The following is a 14,187-nucleotide window of genomic DNA, read 5'->3' on the forward strand; positions in this document are numbered from 1 at the left end:
GCAGGGAGGCTGATGCAGGGCTTGATTCTGGGACCCCAGGATCATGACCTGAGCTGAAGGCAGAGGCTTAATGACTGAGCCACCCAGGTGCCCCTTGTTTTTTATTTTTATAAGGAAAGTGAAGTTTAGATATTTTGTTATTTATTTATTTATTTATTTGACAGAGCGAGAGAGCTCGGAGAGAAAGGGAGTAGCAGACTCACTTGCTGAGCAGAGAGCCCGACCTGGGACTTGATCCCAGGATCCTGAAACCATGACCTGAGAAGATGCTTAACTGACTGTGCTACCTAGTTGTCCTGGCTTCTTGTTTTTAATAACAGTTTAATAGTTTGAAAGTGATCATGTGGTAGATATGTGTTTTCTTTCACGTGTGTGTGTGTGTGTGTGAGAGAGAGAGAGAGAGAGAGACGGACAGACAAACAAATAATGAGTCCAATAATTTCATATGAACCCATGGCTGTTCTCAACCAATGACAGTGGTGGATAAGCTGATTTATATATAATCACCGCCTTCATACTTCATACAGAGAAGACTTGTCTCCTACTGGAACAGCTGTGATGAGAATTCTTTGCTGTTTATATCTTGCTCATCTGTGCCAATGTGCTATTTTAGGGGCAATGCTAATGGTTCAGATTGTAGAGTTCCCTCACATTTCCAGTTTTTCCCTTGTTTGGGCTTAAAATGTAATAATATTATTATTTTCAATGGCATAAGTATCTTTGTTGATGAAGAAATTCTATTGCCAAATACTTGTCCTTTAAAAAAAGAGATCTTATTTATTTATTTATTTGACAGAGAGTACAAGCAGGGGGAGGAGCAGACAGAGAGGGAGAAGCAGTCCTCCCACTGAGCAGGGAGCCTGACGTGGAGCTCAATCCCAGGACCCTGAGATCAGACGCCCAACTGACTGACACCCTGGCACCCTCAAACACTTGTCCTTATGAAAAGAAAAAGCAGGGTCAGAGAATCCTGATGCAGTGTCCTGCATTCTGCATGACCAAACAGGCTTTATATACTGAAGTATGGTCCTAGTCCGGCCCTTTCTGAAGACAAGTTCTCTCCCTTCTATTTTCTCTGGGACCTTACATCTTCCACTGTCACTGTTTCTTTTATAACTTCATCCTCTCTGTTCACAGAGTAACAGAAACATTTTTCAAGGAATTCAGGTCTCTCCATTCCCTCAAAACTAGCCAAAAATTTTTTTTGTTGTTGGGGAGGGGTAGGGGAGAGAGAGAATCTTAAGCAGGCTCCACACCCAGCTCAGAGCCTGATGCAGGGCTTGATCTCACAACCCTGAGATCATGACCCAAGTGAGCTGAAACCAAAGAGTCAGATGCTTAACTGACTGAGCCACCCAGGTGCTCCTGCCACATTTTCTAAATTTATTCTACCTATTATATTCCTTCTCGATGCACTTCCAAATTTAAAAAAAAAAAAAAAACAACTTTCTATAGATTACTGCCAGTTTCAGAACAAAGATTACTTATAAAGGGGCAATAATGGCTGGTTGGGAACAAGGATAAAGAGAAGTACAAGTATTTTCTTTGTATGTTTTAGAGTTTTGCCAAATATTCAACTGTATTCTAAGAAAACAAAATTAAAATTGAAAAAAAAAAAAGCAAAACTGACTCTTTACTGTCCATTCAGGCCCAGTCCTTTAGAAGTGCCTCTCTTCCTCCTGCTCCCTCCATCCTGCACAGACCTCATAGCAGCACATGGAACCCTGGACTGACAAAACTCACCTGCTGATGCACCTGCCTGCCTAAGTAGACCTTGAGTATCTGCGCTTACTAATTCTTCCCACCTATGTCCAAAACATGGCCTAGCTCGCTGCAGTCAGAGATGTGGTTATGGAGTCCATCATTTCTATATCAAGGCCATGATCTAGAGAGAAAATGTAACCTCTCATATTCCCTCTTTGCAAGCATAGCTTTCATGGAGACTGGGGCACCTTAGTACAAATGTTGGAAAGGAACTGATTTCCCCATCAGTCCCTGACCCAGTACAATCATCACAGAGACATGGGACAATGACCGTAGCTCTTGGACACCTTCCAAATGCGCTTAGAAGATGCACTTGATCCAAGTGGAGATACCTTCCTATCTACTGGAAACAAGTTTTAAATTCAGGAGAAAGAGAAAGGCCCTGCTGACCTGTATGTGACAAGATATTTCATGGATAGAAGTAGAACTACAGATGAGTTGAAGAGAGAGACATCCCAAGGACAAGAGCTCTTTCGGCTCAGTTACCAAACTCAGGAAGCTCAGGCTCATCTTTTCTCTCTCTCATTGAGTCCATATACTGGTGTCTCTGTTACTGTTACTGACCTGTCTTCCCATATGCAACTTTCTCCAGTCCATGCCCTTCTTGTCTTAAAGGCCCCTTGGGCTTCTAAGACTCTTCCGCCTCATTGACCTCAGGTTTGTGCCTCAGAAAAGGTGTGTGGGAAAGCATTTTCTAAAAGATTTTTATTTATTTATTTGAAAGACAGATCACAAGTAGGCAGAGAGGCAGGCAGAGAGAGAGGAGGAAGCCGGCTCCCCGCTGAGCAGAGAGCCTGATGTGGGGCTTGATCCCAGGACCCTGAGATCATGACCTGAGCCGAAGGCAGAGGCTTTAACCCTCTGAGCCACCCAGGTGCCCCAGGAAAGTATTTTTGAGCATAGATTTTTCAAATGGCCTCAGGACAAGCCAGGTTAACCCTGCTTCAGAGGGATTAATGTGCACGTGATCCTTTGAGCATGTTAGGCCTCAGGGTAAAGCCCAGAACTTGATGTTGGAGCAGATCTCTGACACTGAATGAGCCCATTTAACTTTATGTATGAGGAAACTGAGCCCAGAGAGGTCAGGTGACTTGCCCATCCTCACACAGCCTGTATATAACCTTTCACCCAGGAGTAAAGTGCCCTTCACACTCCATTGGCCTGTGTGCTTGTCTTCTTCCACACCTTTACCTCCTAAAATCAGATTGAGATGAAAACTGGCTACGTTCTGGGGGTACAACAGTGGTTCTGAAACTTTGTTTCATATTAGAATCACTTGGAGAGCTTAAAATAATATTGACGTCTGGCTGCATACAAGATCAGTTAAATCACAACTTCTGGGCTGAGTTCCAGGTGACCAGGTACCGGAACCAAGGCAAATAGCTTGACTTGGCTGTGCCTGGGAGTGAGGAAGGGTAGGAGAGGACAAGTGGCTTGGAGGGTCCAGTCCCATTCTGGCATCCTGTAAGCCTGTGATTCTGGTAGGGGGAAGCAGTGAGACAGGGGGATTGCTTTGGTCTACTGGGATTTAGGACTGTTTTTAAGTGGGACCTGCATCTACCAGAGAATTTTTATGGTCTACAAATTATTTTTGCATCCAGAGGAATTGGACCAGTCCACCAGGCTCTCTTGATGCTGCCATTTAGAAATAAACACCCTCACTTCTTGGGGACAGAGGAAGGGCTGAGTACGTGACAGAAAATTTCTCCTTGACCTCTGGAGAATATTCTGACAGTGTCTCTGAAGATGGATACAAATGTCTTCTTTGGTTAAGAAGTCTTTAGATGATTTGAATATAGGTTTACAAGTACTTTTTTGGTAAGGTAGAAAACTGTAGTATTTAAAAATTAAGAGCCAATTTTATGAATTTAGAACCAAATATACTTAGATTGATAAATTGTTAAATGCAGACACTGGTAAGAATAAAAGCTAAGGGATAAGGGGCTTTAACAGTCATTTCTTTTTTGTAAATTTTACATTCAGTATAGTCTAAAACTGGAGCCTATCTACCTCTATATATTTCTATGTATCTCTATGTGGCTTTGAAATGTGTCACTATATGGTAGGTGCCAATTCTCCTGCCTCACCCATATTTTCTTCCCTTTGGAGAAGTTGTCACACTTGTTCATACTAGTGTAAGTAAAGAGATGTAATCTGGCCAAAGAAGAGAGGGAGTTGGTTAAGAGGGCTGATCCCTGGCTCTCTGGGCTTCTGCTTGGACACCTGGGAAACCCTTATTCATTCTTCACCAAGTAACAGGGCACCTAGAGGAGTGGGGTGAAACAGCCCTAGCCAGCCAGATGTCCTCCATGCAATTATCTCAGCTTACATCATAGCTGTGGATTACCCTCAAAGATCTTCAAAGTTCTGGGTTCTTCTGATTTTTTTTAGTTTTCCTGGGAGTCTTGCTACGGATGTCACAAACTAAATCAGTCTACCATAAGATTTTGTAGAGTGATTATATATTTCCATGTCTGCCATGATCATCTGCCTTCTCAGTCCCTGAGATAGCTCTTTGCTCTTGGTGAGAAAATATGTTAAGGAATGGTTATATATTATTTTACAATGTACAATTTTATATAGTGATTATTTTATAGTTATTAATCACATTTTATAGATCAATTATGTACATATATATTTTTGACAGAGCGAGAGCACATGAGTGCTTCCTGGGGGTGGGGAGGAAGGGGCAGAAAGAGAGAAAGAGAGACAATCTGGGTGGGGCTGGATCCCATGATCCTGGGATCATGACCTGAGTCAAAATCAAGAGTGGCATGCTTAAACTGACTTAGCCAGCCTCCCACCCCAATTAATATTATATAATATAATAATATAATATTATAATATTACAAACTTTGCTGCAGGCTTCCTGCAAGGTCAGCTTCCATCCACAGGGCAGCTTCACCCAGGGATGGGGCCTTTCCCTGGGCTGCTGAGTCCAATGGTCCAGTGTGGTGTGACAGTGGCCCGGTTGCAACAACTGTCAGCTGTGATGGCTACAGGAGTCAGCCTTCCATAGGCTGCACCACAGATGAACTTCACCCTCTGATTAATCCTGCTTCCTCCCTGCCCTGCCAGAGGTCGAGAGCTAATCCATATCCTGCTTGCCAAAAATCAATCTCAAAATCTGCTTCCAGAGAAACTAACTCGAGACAGCTGATAGTGGGAAGGAAGGCAATTTGGAGGGATTTTGGAGCTAGACTGCATCCCATCTGGCTGGAAACGAGAACCCCTTCATGGACTAGGTGGAACAGCCATGGCCCGGATACAGCTGGCAGTCTAAGCATTAACACTGTCACGGGCAACGGGATAGTAATTGCTCATTGCCACTGAAGCAAATAGAGATGCTTTGTGTAGCAAGAAAGCTGAGACGACCCAGACCCAGGATTAGAGTGGTCAAGCTCTGGTAAGGTTAGTCAGCTACCCACAGGAGATCTGTTAGGCTGTGCGGGGTGTGTGTGTGTGTGTGTGTGTGTGTGTGTGTGTGTGTGTGTGAGAGAGAGAGAGAGAGAGAGAGAGAGAGAAAGAGACCCTAAAACTTGCTCTAGGGGCTTCAGGTGGATGCCAACCACCTCCTCTGAGCCTGCAGCAATGGCCCACCACGTCCCTATTAAAATCAAGTGCTGTCTCTCCATTTTCTTCCTACAACCAGAACGATTGCTCTAGCTCTTCTTTATTCTCAAGTCCTGCCCTTTGAGCTACCAGTTAGGGAGAGAAATTGGTACCCCCAAATAAGCAGGCAAAACGGGGTCGGATTCAGAGGAGCAGAAGTAGTTTTCATTAGAGCCGTAAAGTGCGGCTGATTGTTTCCCTTTCCGGATAACGACATCTCCCACTATTACTGTGGGCTTTCCGGTGTCAGGGGAGCTGCCTGACCCTTGCAAATTCAGTTTTTCCCATTCTAGTCTTCTCCCTATCATCTCCCCCTTCGCCCTGGAACATGCTCAAGCAATTTGATGAGAAAGAAAATGTGTCTAACTGCATCCAGGTGAAAACTTCAGTTATTAAGGTTTTTAAGAATCATGGGGTGCCTGGGTGGTTTAGTGGGTTAAAGCCTCTGCCTTCTGCTCAGGTCATGATCCCAGGGTCCTGGGATTGAGCCCCGCATCGGGCTCTCTGCTTCCCTGCCTCTCTCTGCCTGCCTCTCTGCCTACTTGTGATCTCTGTCTGTCAAATAAATAAAATCTTTTGAAGAAAAAAAGAGAATCAATTGATAGAGTAATTTCCAGTTGTGGAACCATGACTTAATCATAATGGCTAAGAAAGAGGCTGTCAAAATAGTGTGGTGCCATGAACATATGGAAATCCTTACAGTGAATGGAGGGTTACTATTTTTTAGACAAAGAGAAGGGCCTTTTTATCCAACCCGAAACTTACTTCACAAATATCCTTTTATCTTGCGGCACCAGCAGGTTGATAAAGGAGATTTCAAATTTGTACTCAGTGGAGCAAATATCATGTGTTTGGGCTTACTCTTCTCCTGGAACAATAGGTAGGATTGTTGCAATCATGTCAGAAGGAAAACAGCGTGCTCTGTGGGTTGGAGTCATGAAGATGTTTGCAGAAGATATTGAGAAAGTCAACAAAGGAGTTGACATTGAAGATGTCCATTGTTTAAATGATGGTCTGTGGCATATAAAAATATATCAATGAGCCTCAAAACAAATACAGTTGGGCAAACTGTGGATATGGTGCTCTATCAGTGTTTTTGTCTGTGTATGACAGCATGAAGACAACACTCCTGTGGTTATGCTGGATAAAGTCAATGGATGCTAAAAAAGAAAAAAAAAAGAACTTGTTATCACCTTGCTTGGAGACAATGCAGGCATCTCTCTGCAAGGCAGCATCACTATCTATAAGACCTGTACCTGTCTTTTCTCCCAGCCATCAGGCTATAACTCCCCCAGAAGAGCGGCATGACGCAGCTGGGAGAAGACATGTGGGACTGAATTCTCAGGGTACTTGAACTTTGTGGCCAAACCACAAAGATGGGACGCTCTCCTGAAATACAAGATTTAACACCCTGGCAAATGCCCCAGAAGATAGTGTGATGTCAATACTGGGGATGGCTCCTGGAAGGAGGGGGCAGAGGGAGAGGGAGAGAGAATCTGAAGTGGATAAGGAGTGTGGAGCCTGATGTGGGGCTCGATCCCAATACCCTGAGATCAGACTGCAGCCAAAATAAAGTTTCAGCTACTTAGCCAACAGTGCCAGCCAGGCGCCCCAAGATTATTGTATTTTTATTTTTGCCGGGAGTAACTTCACTTGAAACCAGTGGCTATTTCTGGAAGGGGTATAAATTAACCAGCACACTCTGGAATGAAAACCATCTTCCTTTTCAGAGGACTCAAACAGACCATTCCGAGGTATGCCAGAATATGGCCTACAGAGAAATACATTTTGTTTAAGAATAAAAATAACAGCGTGCCTGGGTGGTTCAGTCATTAAGCATCTGCCTTCCACCTAGGTCATGATCCCAGGGTCTTGAGATCAGGCTCCCTGCTCTGCAGGGAAGCCTGCTTCTCCCTCTCCTACTCCCCCTGCTTGTGTTCCCTCTCTCACTGTGTCTCTCTCCGTCAAATAAATAAAATCTTTTAAAAAAATAAATAATAAAAATAACCAAAATCCATCGGGGAAATGCTTTGCTGTTTAGCAGAAACGTCTGCAGGGCCAAAAAGCCTAAGCCATCCAATCTGCAAATCAGGGTTCAATGCTACCAGAGACTGGGAGGCTGGAACTGCCTTCAGGCTTGGGGATGAGCCTCTCAGGAATGCTGGGAATTCAAGGAGGGCCTGTCCAAGCAAGGTAGGTTCATCCAGCTGGTAAAAATGGTACTATGTGTTTTAGTCTTTGAAGACTTAAAAATAATACATTTAGGGGCTCCTGGGTGGCTCAGTGGGTTAAGCCTCTGCCTTCGGCTTGGGTCATGATCCCAGGGTACTGGGATCAAGCCCCACATCGGGCTCTCTGCTTGATGGGGACTCTGCTTCTCCTTCTCTCTCTGCCTGCTGCTCTGTCTACTTGTGATCTGTGTGTGTGTGTGTGAAATAAATAAAATCTTAAAAAAATAATACATTTAATTTCTTGGGGCACCTGGGTGCTAAGTGGGTTAAAGCCTCTGCCTTCAGCTCAGGTCATGATCTCAGGGTTATGGGCTTGAGCCCCGCATCGGGCTTTCTGCTAAGCAGGGAACCTGCTTCCTCCTCTCTCTCTGCCTGACTCTACCTACTTGTGATCTCTGTCTGTCAAATAAATAAATAAAGTTTAAAAAATAATACATTTAATTTCTTGAAATTTCTGAAGAGTTTATAATACTATGCATGGCACACCAACTCCCCTCTTTGCCCAGGACCTCCTCCCCTTCGTATTAGCCACTGTGTTTGGTTTCCTGGGTACCCTTCCAGAATGTTGTATGTATATGCAAGCAGGTATGATATATTTTCTATATCATATATATATGTGTGTGTATACATATACACATATATACACACATGTATATTTTAAGATATATTAGTCTGTAGTGTTTTTTTTTTAATTTTATTTACTTACTTAACAGATCACAAGTAGGGAGAGAGGCAGGCAGAGAGATGGGAGTGGGAAGCAGGATCCCTATTGAGCAGAGAGTCCAATGTAGGACTCGATCCCAGGACCCTGAGATCATGACCTGAGCCGAAGGTCAATGGACATTATCTATTTTCCATATGAAGAGAAAGAGGCCCCAACAGGGGCAGTCTTGTTCAGGGGCCCACAGTGCAGAGGCCACTTGCCCCTCCCTGCCAGAGACCATGCCCCAGATACCTTCACCCTATCCCCAGCCCTACCACGGATGACAGTCCTGTTGATTGAGCTCTTTATGTGTGTCCTGAGCCAAGCTGTGGATGGAGTGAGATGGGGTGTCTTGGCAGGCTGGTTGAGTGGCACCTGCTTACCCCATCCCCACTGGAGTCTCTGGCCCCCAGACTGGAACTGAGGCTATGTCAAAGTCTTCACTTCCCTGGAGAACCCCTTAAGCCATGCTCTGCCCTGTGGAGTGCCTCAATTCACTCCAGAAAATTTCCAGATGAGTAGGTCTCTCTCTGTAAAAGAACCAGAGTGGATGAGGAAGAAATTCTTGAAGATTTGGCACTCCTGAGTTTGGGAAGAGAATGAGCTGTGTGCTGGAGAGCTGGAGCCTTATTTGTCCTAGCTTCAGTCCCCCTCAATTTAAATCATCTCTCCTGGATGCCCAGGGAGTCCCAGAAGGGCCTATTCAGGACCCAAAGAATAACACTCTCATGCAGAAGGATTTATCTCATGCCAAGGAAGGAGTCAAGTAGGAAGTGACCATCCCACTGCTGGGACATGCGAAGTCAAGATCAGGATGTCCCCGGAAGGAAGAGCCTAGAAACAGTGCAGGGGCTTAGACAAGAAGATTAAATCTCAAGAGCTAATAAAAGAGAAGGGGGCAATTCCCAAGCCAACTGAAAGCAACTTGGCTAGGTCTTCCGTAACATACCCTGGTCACCTTTATCCAGTGCTCCATCACCTTGGCGCTACCCTTGCTTGGGTTGCCAAGGCAATTGGCCACACTGTTGAACTGGGTTATGGTGACATGGACTATGGGTTCCAGGTGTTCATTGCCAGGCTTATTCTTCTGGGATCAGATGGGGCCCAGGCACTGATGTGGGCACCACCTAGAACAGAACCTGGGGAACAAGGGGAATGTCACTCAGCTCTGCCACACCCCAGCGTAGTGTCCCAGGCAGGGGTCACAGGTCAAAGCTAGAACTCAGGAAGCTGAAGATGTAGCCTGAGCCTTTTGGGAGTGTCTGGGTTTAGCTGTCTTTTCACGGTAAGCACCTGCTACAGGACAATCCAGGACCCATTGCTGGCAAGGAAGGAAGAAAGACATTCGTATCCTGGCCATCCTACTTTTTTTTTTATTAAGATTTTATTTGTTTATTTGACAGACAGAGATCACAAGTAGACAGAGAGGCAGGCAGAGAGAGAGAGAGAAGGAAGCAGGCTCCCTGCTGAGCAGAGAGCCCGATGCGGGACTCGATCCCAGGACCCTGAGACCGTGACCGGAGCCGAAGGCAGAGACTTAACCCACTGAGACACCCAGGTGCCCATCTGGCCATCCTCATTAACCCCAAGCTCCAGAAGGTGGTTTCAAGTCAACTCTTCCCAAAGGGGCATCTCCCACTCCTCCTGATCACCTCTCTGGTCCTACCCCCCATTCAGATGCATATTCCAGGGTGGCTGCTACAATCCTGGTTGTTTTTGTTTTTTTTTTTTTTTTAGGTCTTCTTGTAGTTAGGTACACATCAGATGCCTAATAAGTACTAAGGCTGTTGAGTGGGCAGATGCATGGGTGACCCTATGGATCTGGCTGGGCGCAGTGAGTTCCCCTCCCCCACCCAGCTTTCTATTTGTTCTTCCTCATTAAATCTGCACAGCCACTCTGTACAGTAGATTCTATGAGTGTCCATCTCTCCTGTCTGCAGGCAGACAGTAAAGGCTTCAGGGTTAAGAATGTTGCCCAGGTCACAAGTGGTGGAACTGAGATTTGGACCCAGATCATAAGAGTCTTGATCAGGGAGAGACAGGTCTGGGGCAGCTTATAGCAGAAGGAAATCCTGCCCCAGCCCCTTCCTGAGAGCCCAGCTGCTCACTGCATCCATCAAGTCGACTACTCTGTCAACAGATTGAGAGGGAAATCCATGAGGTCAGAATTCCCTTTTAGCTGGTTCTACCTGGCAACAAGCCAGGGGCAGGGAGGCCCTGGGGCTGCAGCTGGCTCTGTCTCTATTTTTGGAGCTAGTGATGGAATTCTCACTACAGCTGATATTTGAGCTGACTCCATCTCAGGACCTGACACGTACGTGCTGAAGAAGATGTTAGCACTTGCCCCAGTTCTAGAGAGCCTGATGGAGGTGACACTAGCCTGACACTTGGGAGTTATGGTAGAAACAGGTCTTGAGCTGCTTCTGGCTCTACAGTAAGCCCTGTTTCTGGCTCTACATCTGGAAGGAGCCCCAGACCTGGTGCTGGAGAAGAATAAAGAGAAAAGTTGAGGGGCGCCTGGGTGGCTCAGTGGGTTAAGCTGCTGCCTTCGGCTCAGGTCATGATCTCAGGGTCCTGGGATCGAGTCCCGCATCGGGCTCTCTGCTCAGCAGGGAGCCTGCTTCCTCCTCTCTCTCTCTCTCTCTCTGCCTGCCTCTCTGCCTACTTGTGATCTCTTCCTGTCAAATGGATGAATAAAATCTTTTTTAAAAAAAGAGAGAGAAAAGTTTACCTACATAACTGACTTTCTATGTGCCTTTCCCTAAACATGAATGATCCTACTCCCTTGAAAGGAATACCCACCCCGTGAACCCCACCCCAGGTGGCCTCTCCAGTTCACAATTCTCTTTACCCTGTGACTCTGCCTCAGTGGGCTCTAGAGGTTCCATAAAAGGAGAATGGTTCTTCAGGTCTTAGTTACACAAATTGATATGCACAGGGGCCACCTTTTGCTTGAAACATGGATGGTGCAGGGACTGCTAGATATCCTGCAAATTCTGGTCAGGCCAGGTACTCAAGATGGGAGTGAAAGGCACTGAAGAGAGTCATGTGTAGGGCAGAGTCAGAGATCTGGCCTGGCCCTCCTCACTAGGCTCTTTTAGCACATTTTTATCAGTATGGGTCCCCGAGGACAGAGTCAGCACACTTCCAACCCCTCTGAGGCTGTCCTTGTGATGGAAGTCTTGGTCATTCATCAGACCTGACAGAGAACCTGTGGACATCTGGTCTTCCCTGTGACATTCTTCTACCCATGGCCATGGAAGAACCTGCCCATTCTCCATGCAAGCAGACAACAAGACAAAGGTTTGAGGCAGTTTTGTGAGCAGATCACTCACCATACCTCTGTTCTGGGCCCCAGTTGTGGAGGCTAGGTGATGGAGAGAGGCAGCCAGAGCAAGATGGAACTATGGAAGGGATGGGTCTCTCAGGAACCAATTCATCCCACCCTGCACTGTGCTTCCTGGGGTGGGGAGTTGGAACTACATTCATAGCTCCTTTTAATTCGTTTCCTCATGCAGGGAAAGGCCCCAGACTTCAGCCCTCCCATGGAAATCAATGAGATTTGATCCATGATATCCAAGGTTCTGCCAGTTCCTCCCCAACTAGAACCCCTATACTCTCCCATCCTTCTCTGTGGAGACAGGGGGTCCCCTCTTGTTTTATTTTGTCCTGTCATCCATCACTGTGGTCAGAATATGAAAGAATTCACCCATATCTAACGAAGCCTCAGGGTGTCACATCTAATGTATTGCAGACATGACTACTTATAATGCCTAGAGTAATTGTCTGACACAGATTTTAACTGAGCCCCAGAGATTGTGTTGAATTATCTGTGTCTAGGAAAGTGTCTTCATGTATTAAGTGCTGATTGCCACCTTTGTATGAAAAACTAACACGTGATGCTATAGTGATTATGTTGTGCATTATATCCCCAGTACTGCTTTAACTTACAACTGGAAATTTGTACCTTTTGACTATCTTCCTCCAATTCCTCCTCCCCTAGGTGTGGTTATTACTTTTTAATTGTGTGTTGAGTTTGGGGATATCTCATCATATCTTTTAATACTTAGTGCCTCAGAAGATCTAAAATCTAGCACTGACTATATTCTGTGTTGTTCTCTTAGGAAGAAGACCTGAGTTACTAGCATGAGTATCTCACTTAGATTTTACATATATGTATATAGTGTGTTGTTCATATTACTTGCTTTGATGATAACCAAAAACAACCCCCACCAAGTTTTGAGTCATTGTATCCTACAGAGAAATTCCTCTCTGTGGGCTATATGCTTCCTGTATCCTGGCTGGGTTGAAAAGCTCAATTACAAGTAGTTTCATCTTTTCTAGAGAAAAAACTTTTAGGTGAACAGACCATACCTTTTCATATATTCTCCCTGTGGAAGTGAATCAGTTGGGAAAGTATTTGGTGGCATATAAAGAAAAGTCAACTAGGGCAGATGGTCTAAAATAGGTTAATTTTTTATCACTCAGTAGGGTGTCCAGGAGAGGCAGTCTGTGGCTGGTGTAGTAACTAAAAGACCATGCTCTTCCTTTCCTTCAGTCAGCCCATTCTTAAAATGAGATTAACATCTTCATATTTGCATATCATGGTTACAAGATGGTTGCTGCGTCATCAGCCTCAAAACTGTGTCCCAAGAAGGGAAAAGTGAAGGAAAAACAATTTCCAACTCAGTCTGATCTTTTTAATTAGGAAAACAGTGGGGGCGCCTGGGTGGCTCAGTGGGTTGGGGCCTCTGCCTTCGGCTCTGGTCATGATCCCAGGGTCCTGGGATCAAGCCCCACACCGGGCTCTCTGCTCTGCAGGGAGCCTGCTTCCTCCTCTCTCTCTCTCTCTCTCTCTCTGCCTCTCTGCCTACTTGTGATATCTGTCTGGTCTGTCAAATAAATAAATAAAATCTTTTAAAAATTTAGGAAAACAGTGGTGTTCTGGAAGCTCCACCCATAAGCCCATATATTTATCTCTTAGGCCAGAACTGTGTCATATGGCCAGCTCTAGCTGAGAAGAAACTTGAAAAATTTGGGCACAGTGCTACTCTGAATAAAAATTTGGGTTGGTTAGTAAGGAGCATTATGAGAATGGATACTTTATGGGCAACATGTAGTGTTTGCCATGGTATCCTTGCTAAAATGGTGATCATTGGATCTAAAATTTTTGTACATAGTTCTGGCCCCTTTAGAGATGGTATAAGGAAAAAGGAGAAGATCTAGACAAGGACAACTTAAATCATGGAAAGGGAAGGGGAATTGTCTGCTGTAACCTGCAAAGGGCATTGGATTTGGAGTTAGAAGTTCTAACCTTCTTATCTTATTCTTTAACTTACGGGTTGCATCCACCTCTCTTAGCCTTTTTTCCTTGATGGTAAATTGGGCAGAGTGTTAAAGAGAGAGAAATAGATATTGGGTAAGCAACTGTGAATGTTACTGGTGGTTGCATCTTGCATAGAAAAACAAGATATCGGGCACCTGGGTGGCTCAGTGGTTAAGCCGCTGCCTTCGGCTCGGGTCATGATCTCAGGGTCCTGGGATCGAGTCCCGCATCGGGCTCTCTGCTCAGAGGGGAGCCTGCTTCCCTCTCTCTCTCTCTCTGCCTGCCTCTTCGACTACTTGTGATCTCTGTCAAATAAATAAATAAAATCTTTAAAAAAAAAGAAAGAAAGAAAAACAAGATATCTTCATGGCATATTCTTCATGTAATCTCTTTTGAAGGGTGGTTAAATATGATTTACCAGGAGTTTCTATTTCCCAAAGGAGAGTGACATTCAACTATTTAGAGTATGTGCCTTAGGCAATATGGGGGAAGAAAGATGATATTTCCAGCAGTTTTCTCTCCCATGTACAAGAAATACACATCTACTTGGA

At 45.0% G+C, this 14,187-nt stretch overlaps 1 pseudogene; it reads left to right on the forward strand.

Annotated features, from left to right (window-relative positions):
* Positions 1–5,704: 5,704 nt before the first annotated feature.
* On the forward strand, positions 5,705–6,417 carry LOC131825763 (malignant T-cell-amplified sequence 1-like; annotated as a pseudogene).
* The last annotated feature ends 7,770 nt before the right edge of the window (positions 6,418–14,187 follow it).

Source organism: Mustela lutreola, chromosome 2, assembly GCF_030435805.1.
Source record: "Mustela lutreola isolate mMusLut2 chromosome 2, mMusLut2.pri, whole genome shotgun sequence".
NCBI lineage: Eukaryota > Metazoa > Chordata > Mammalia > Carnivora > Mustelidae > Mustela > Mustela lutreola.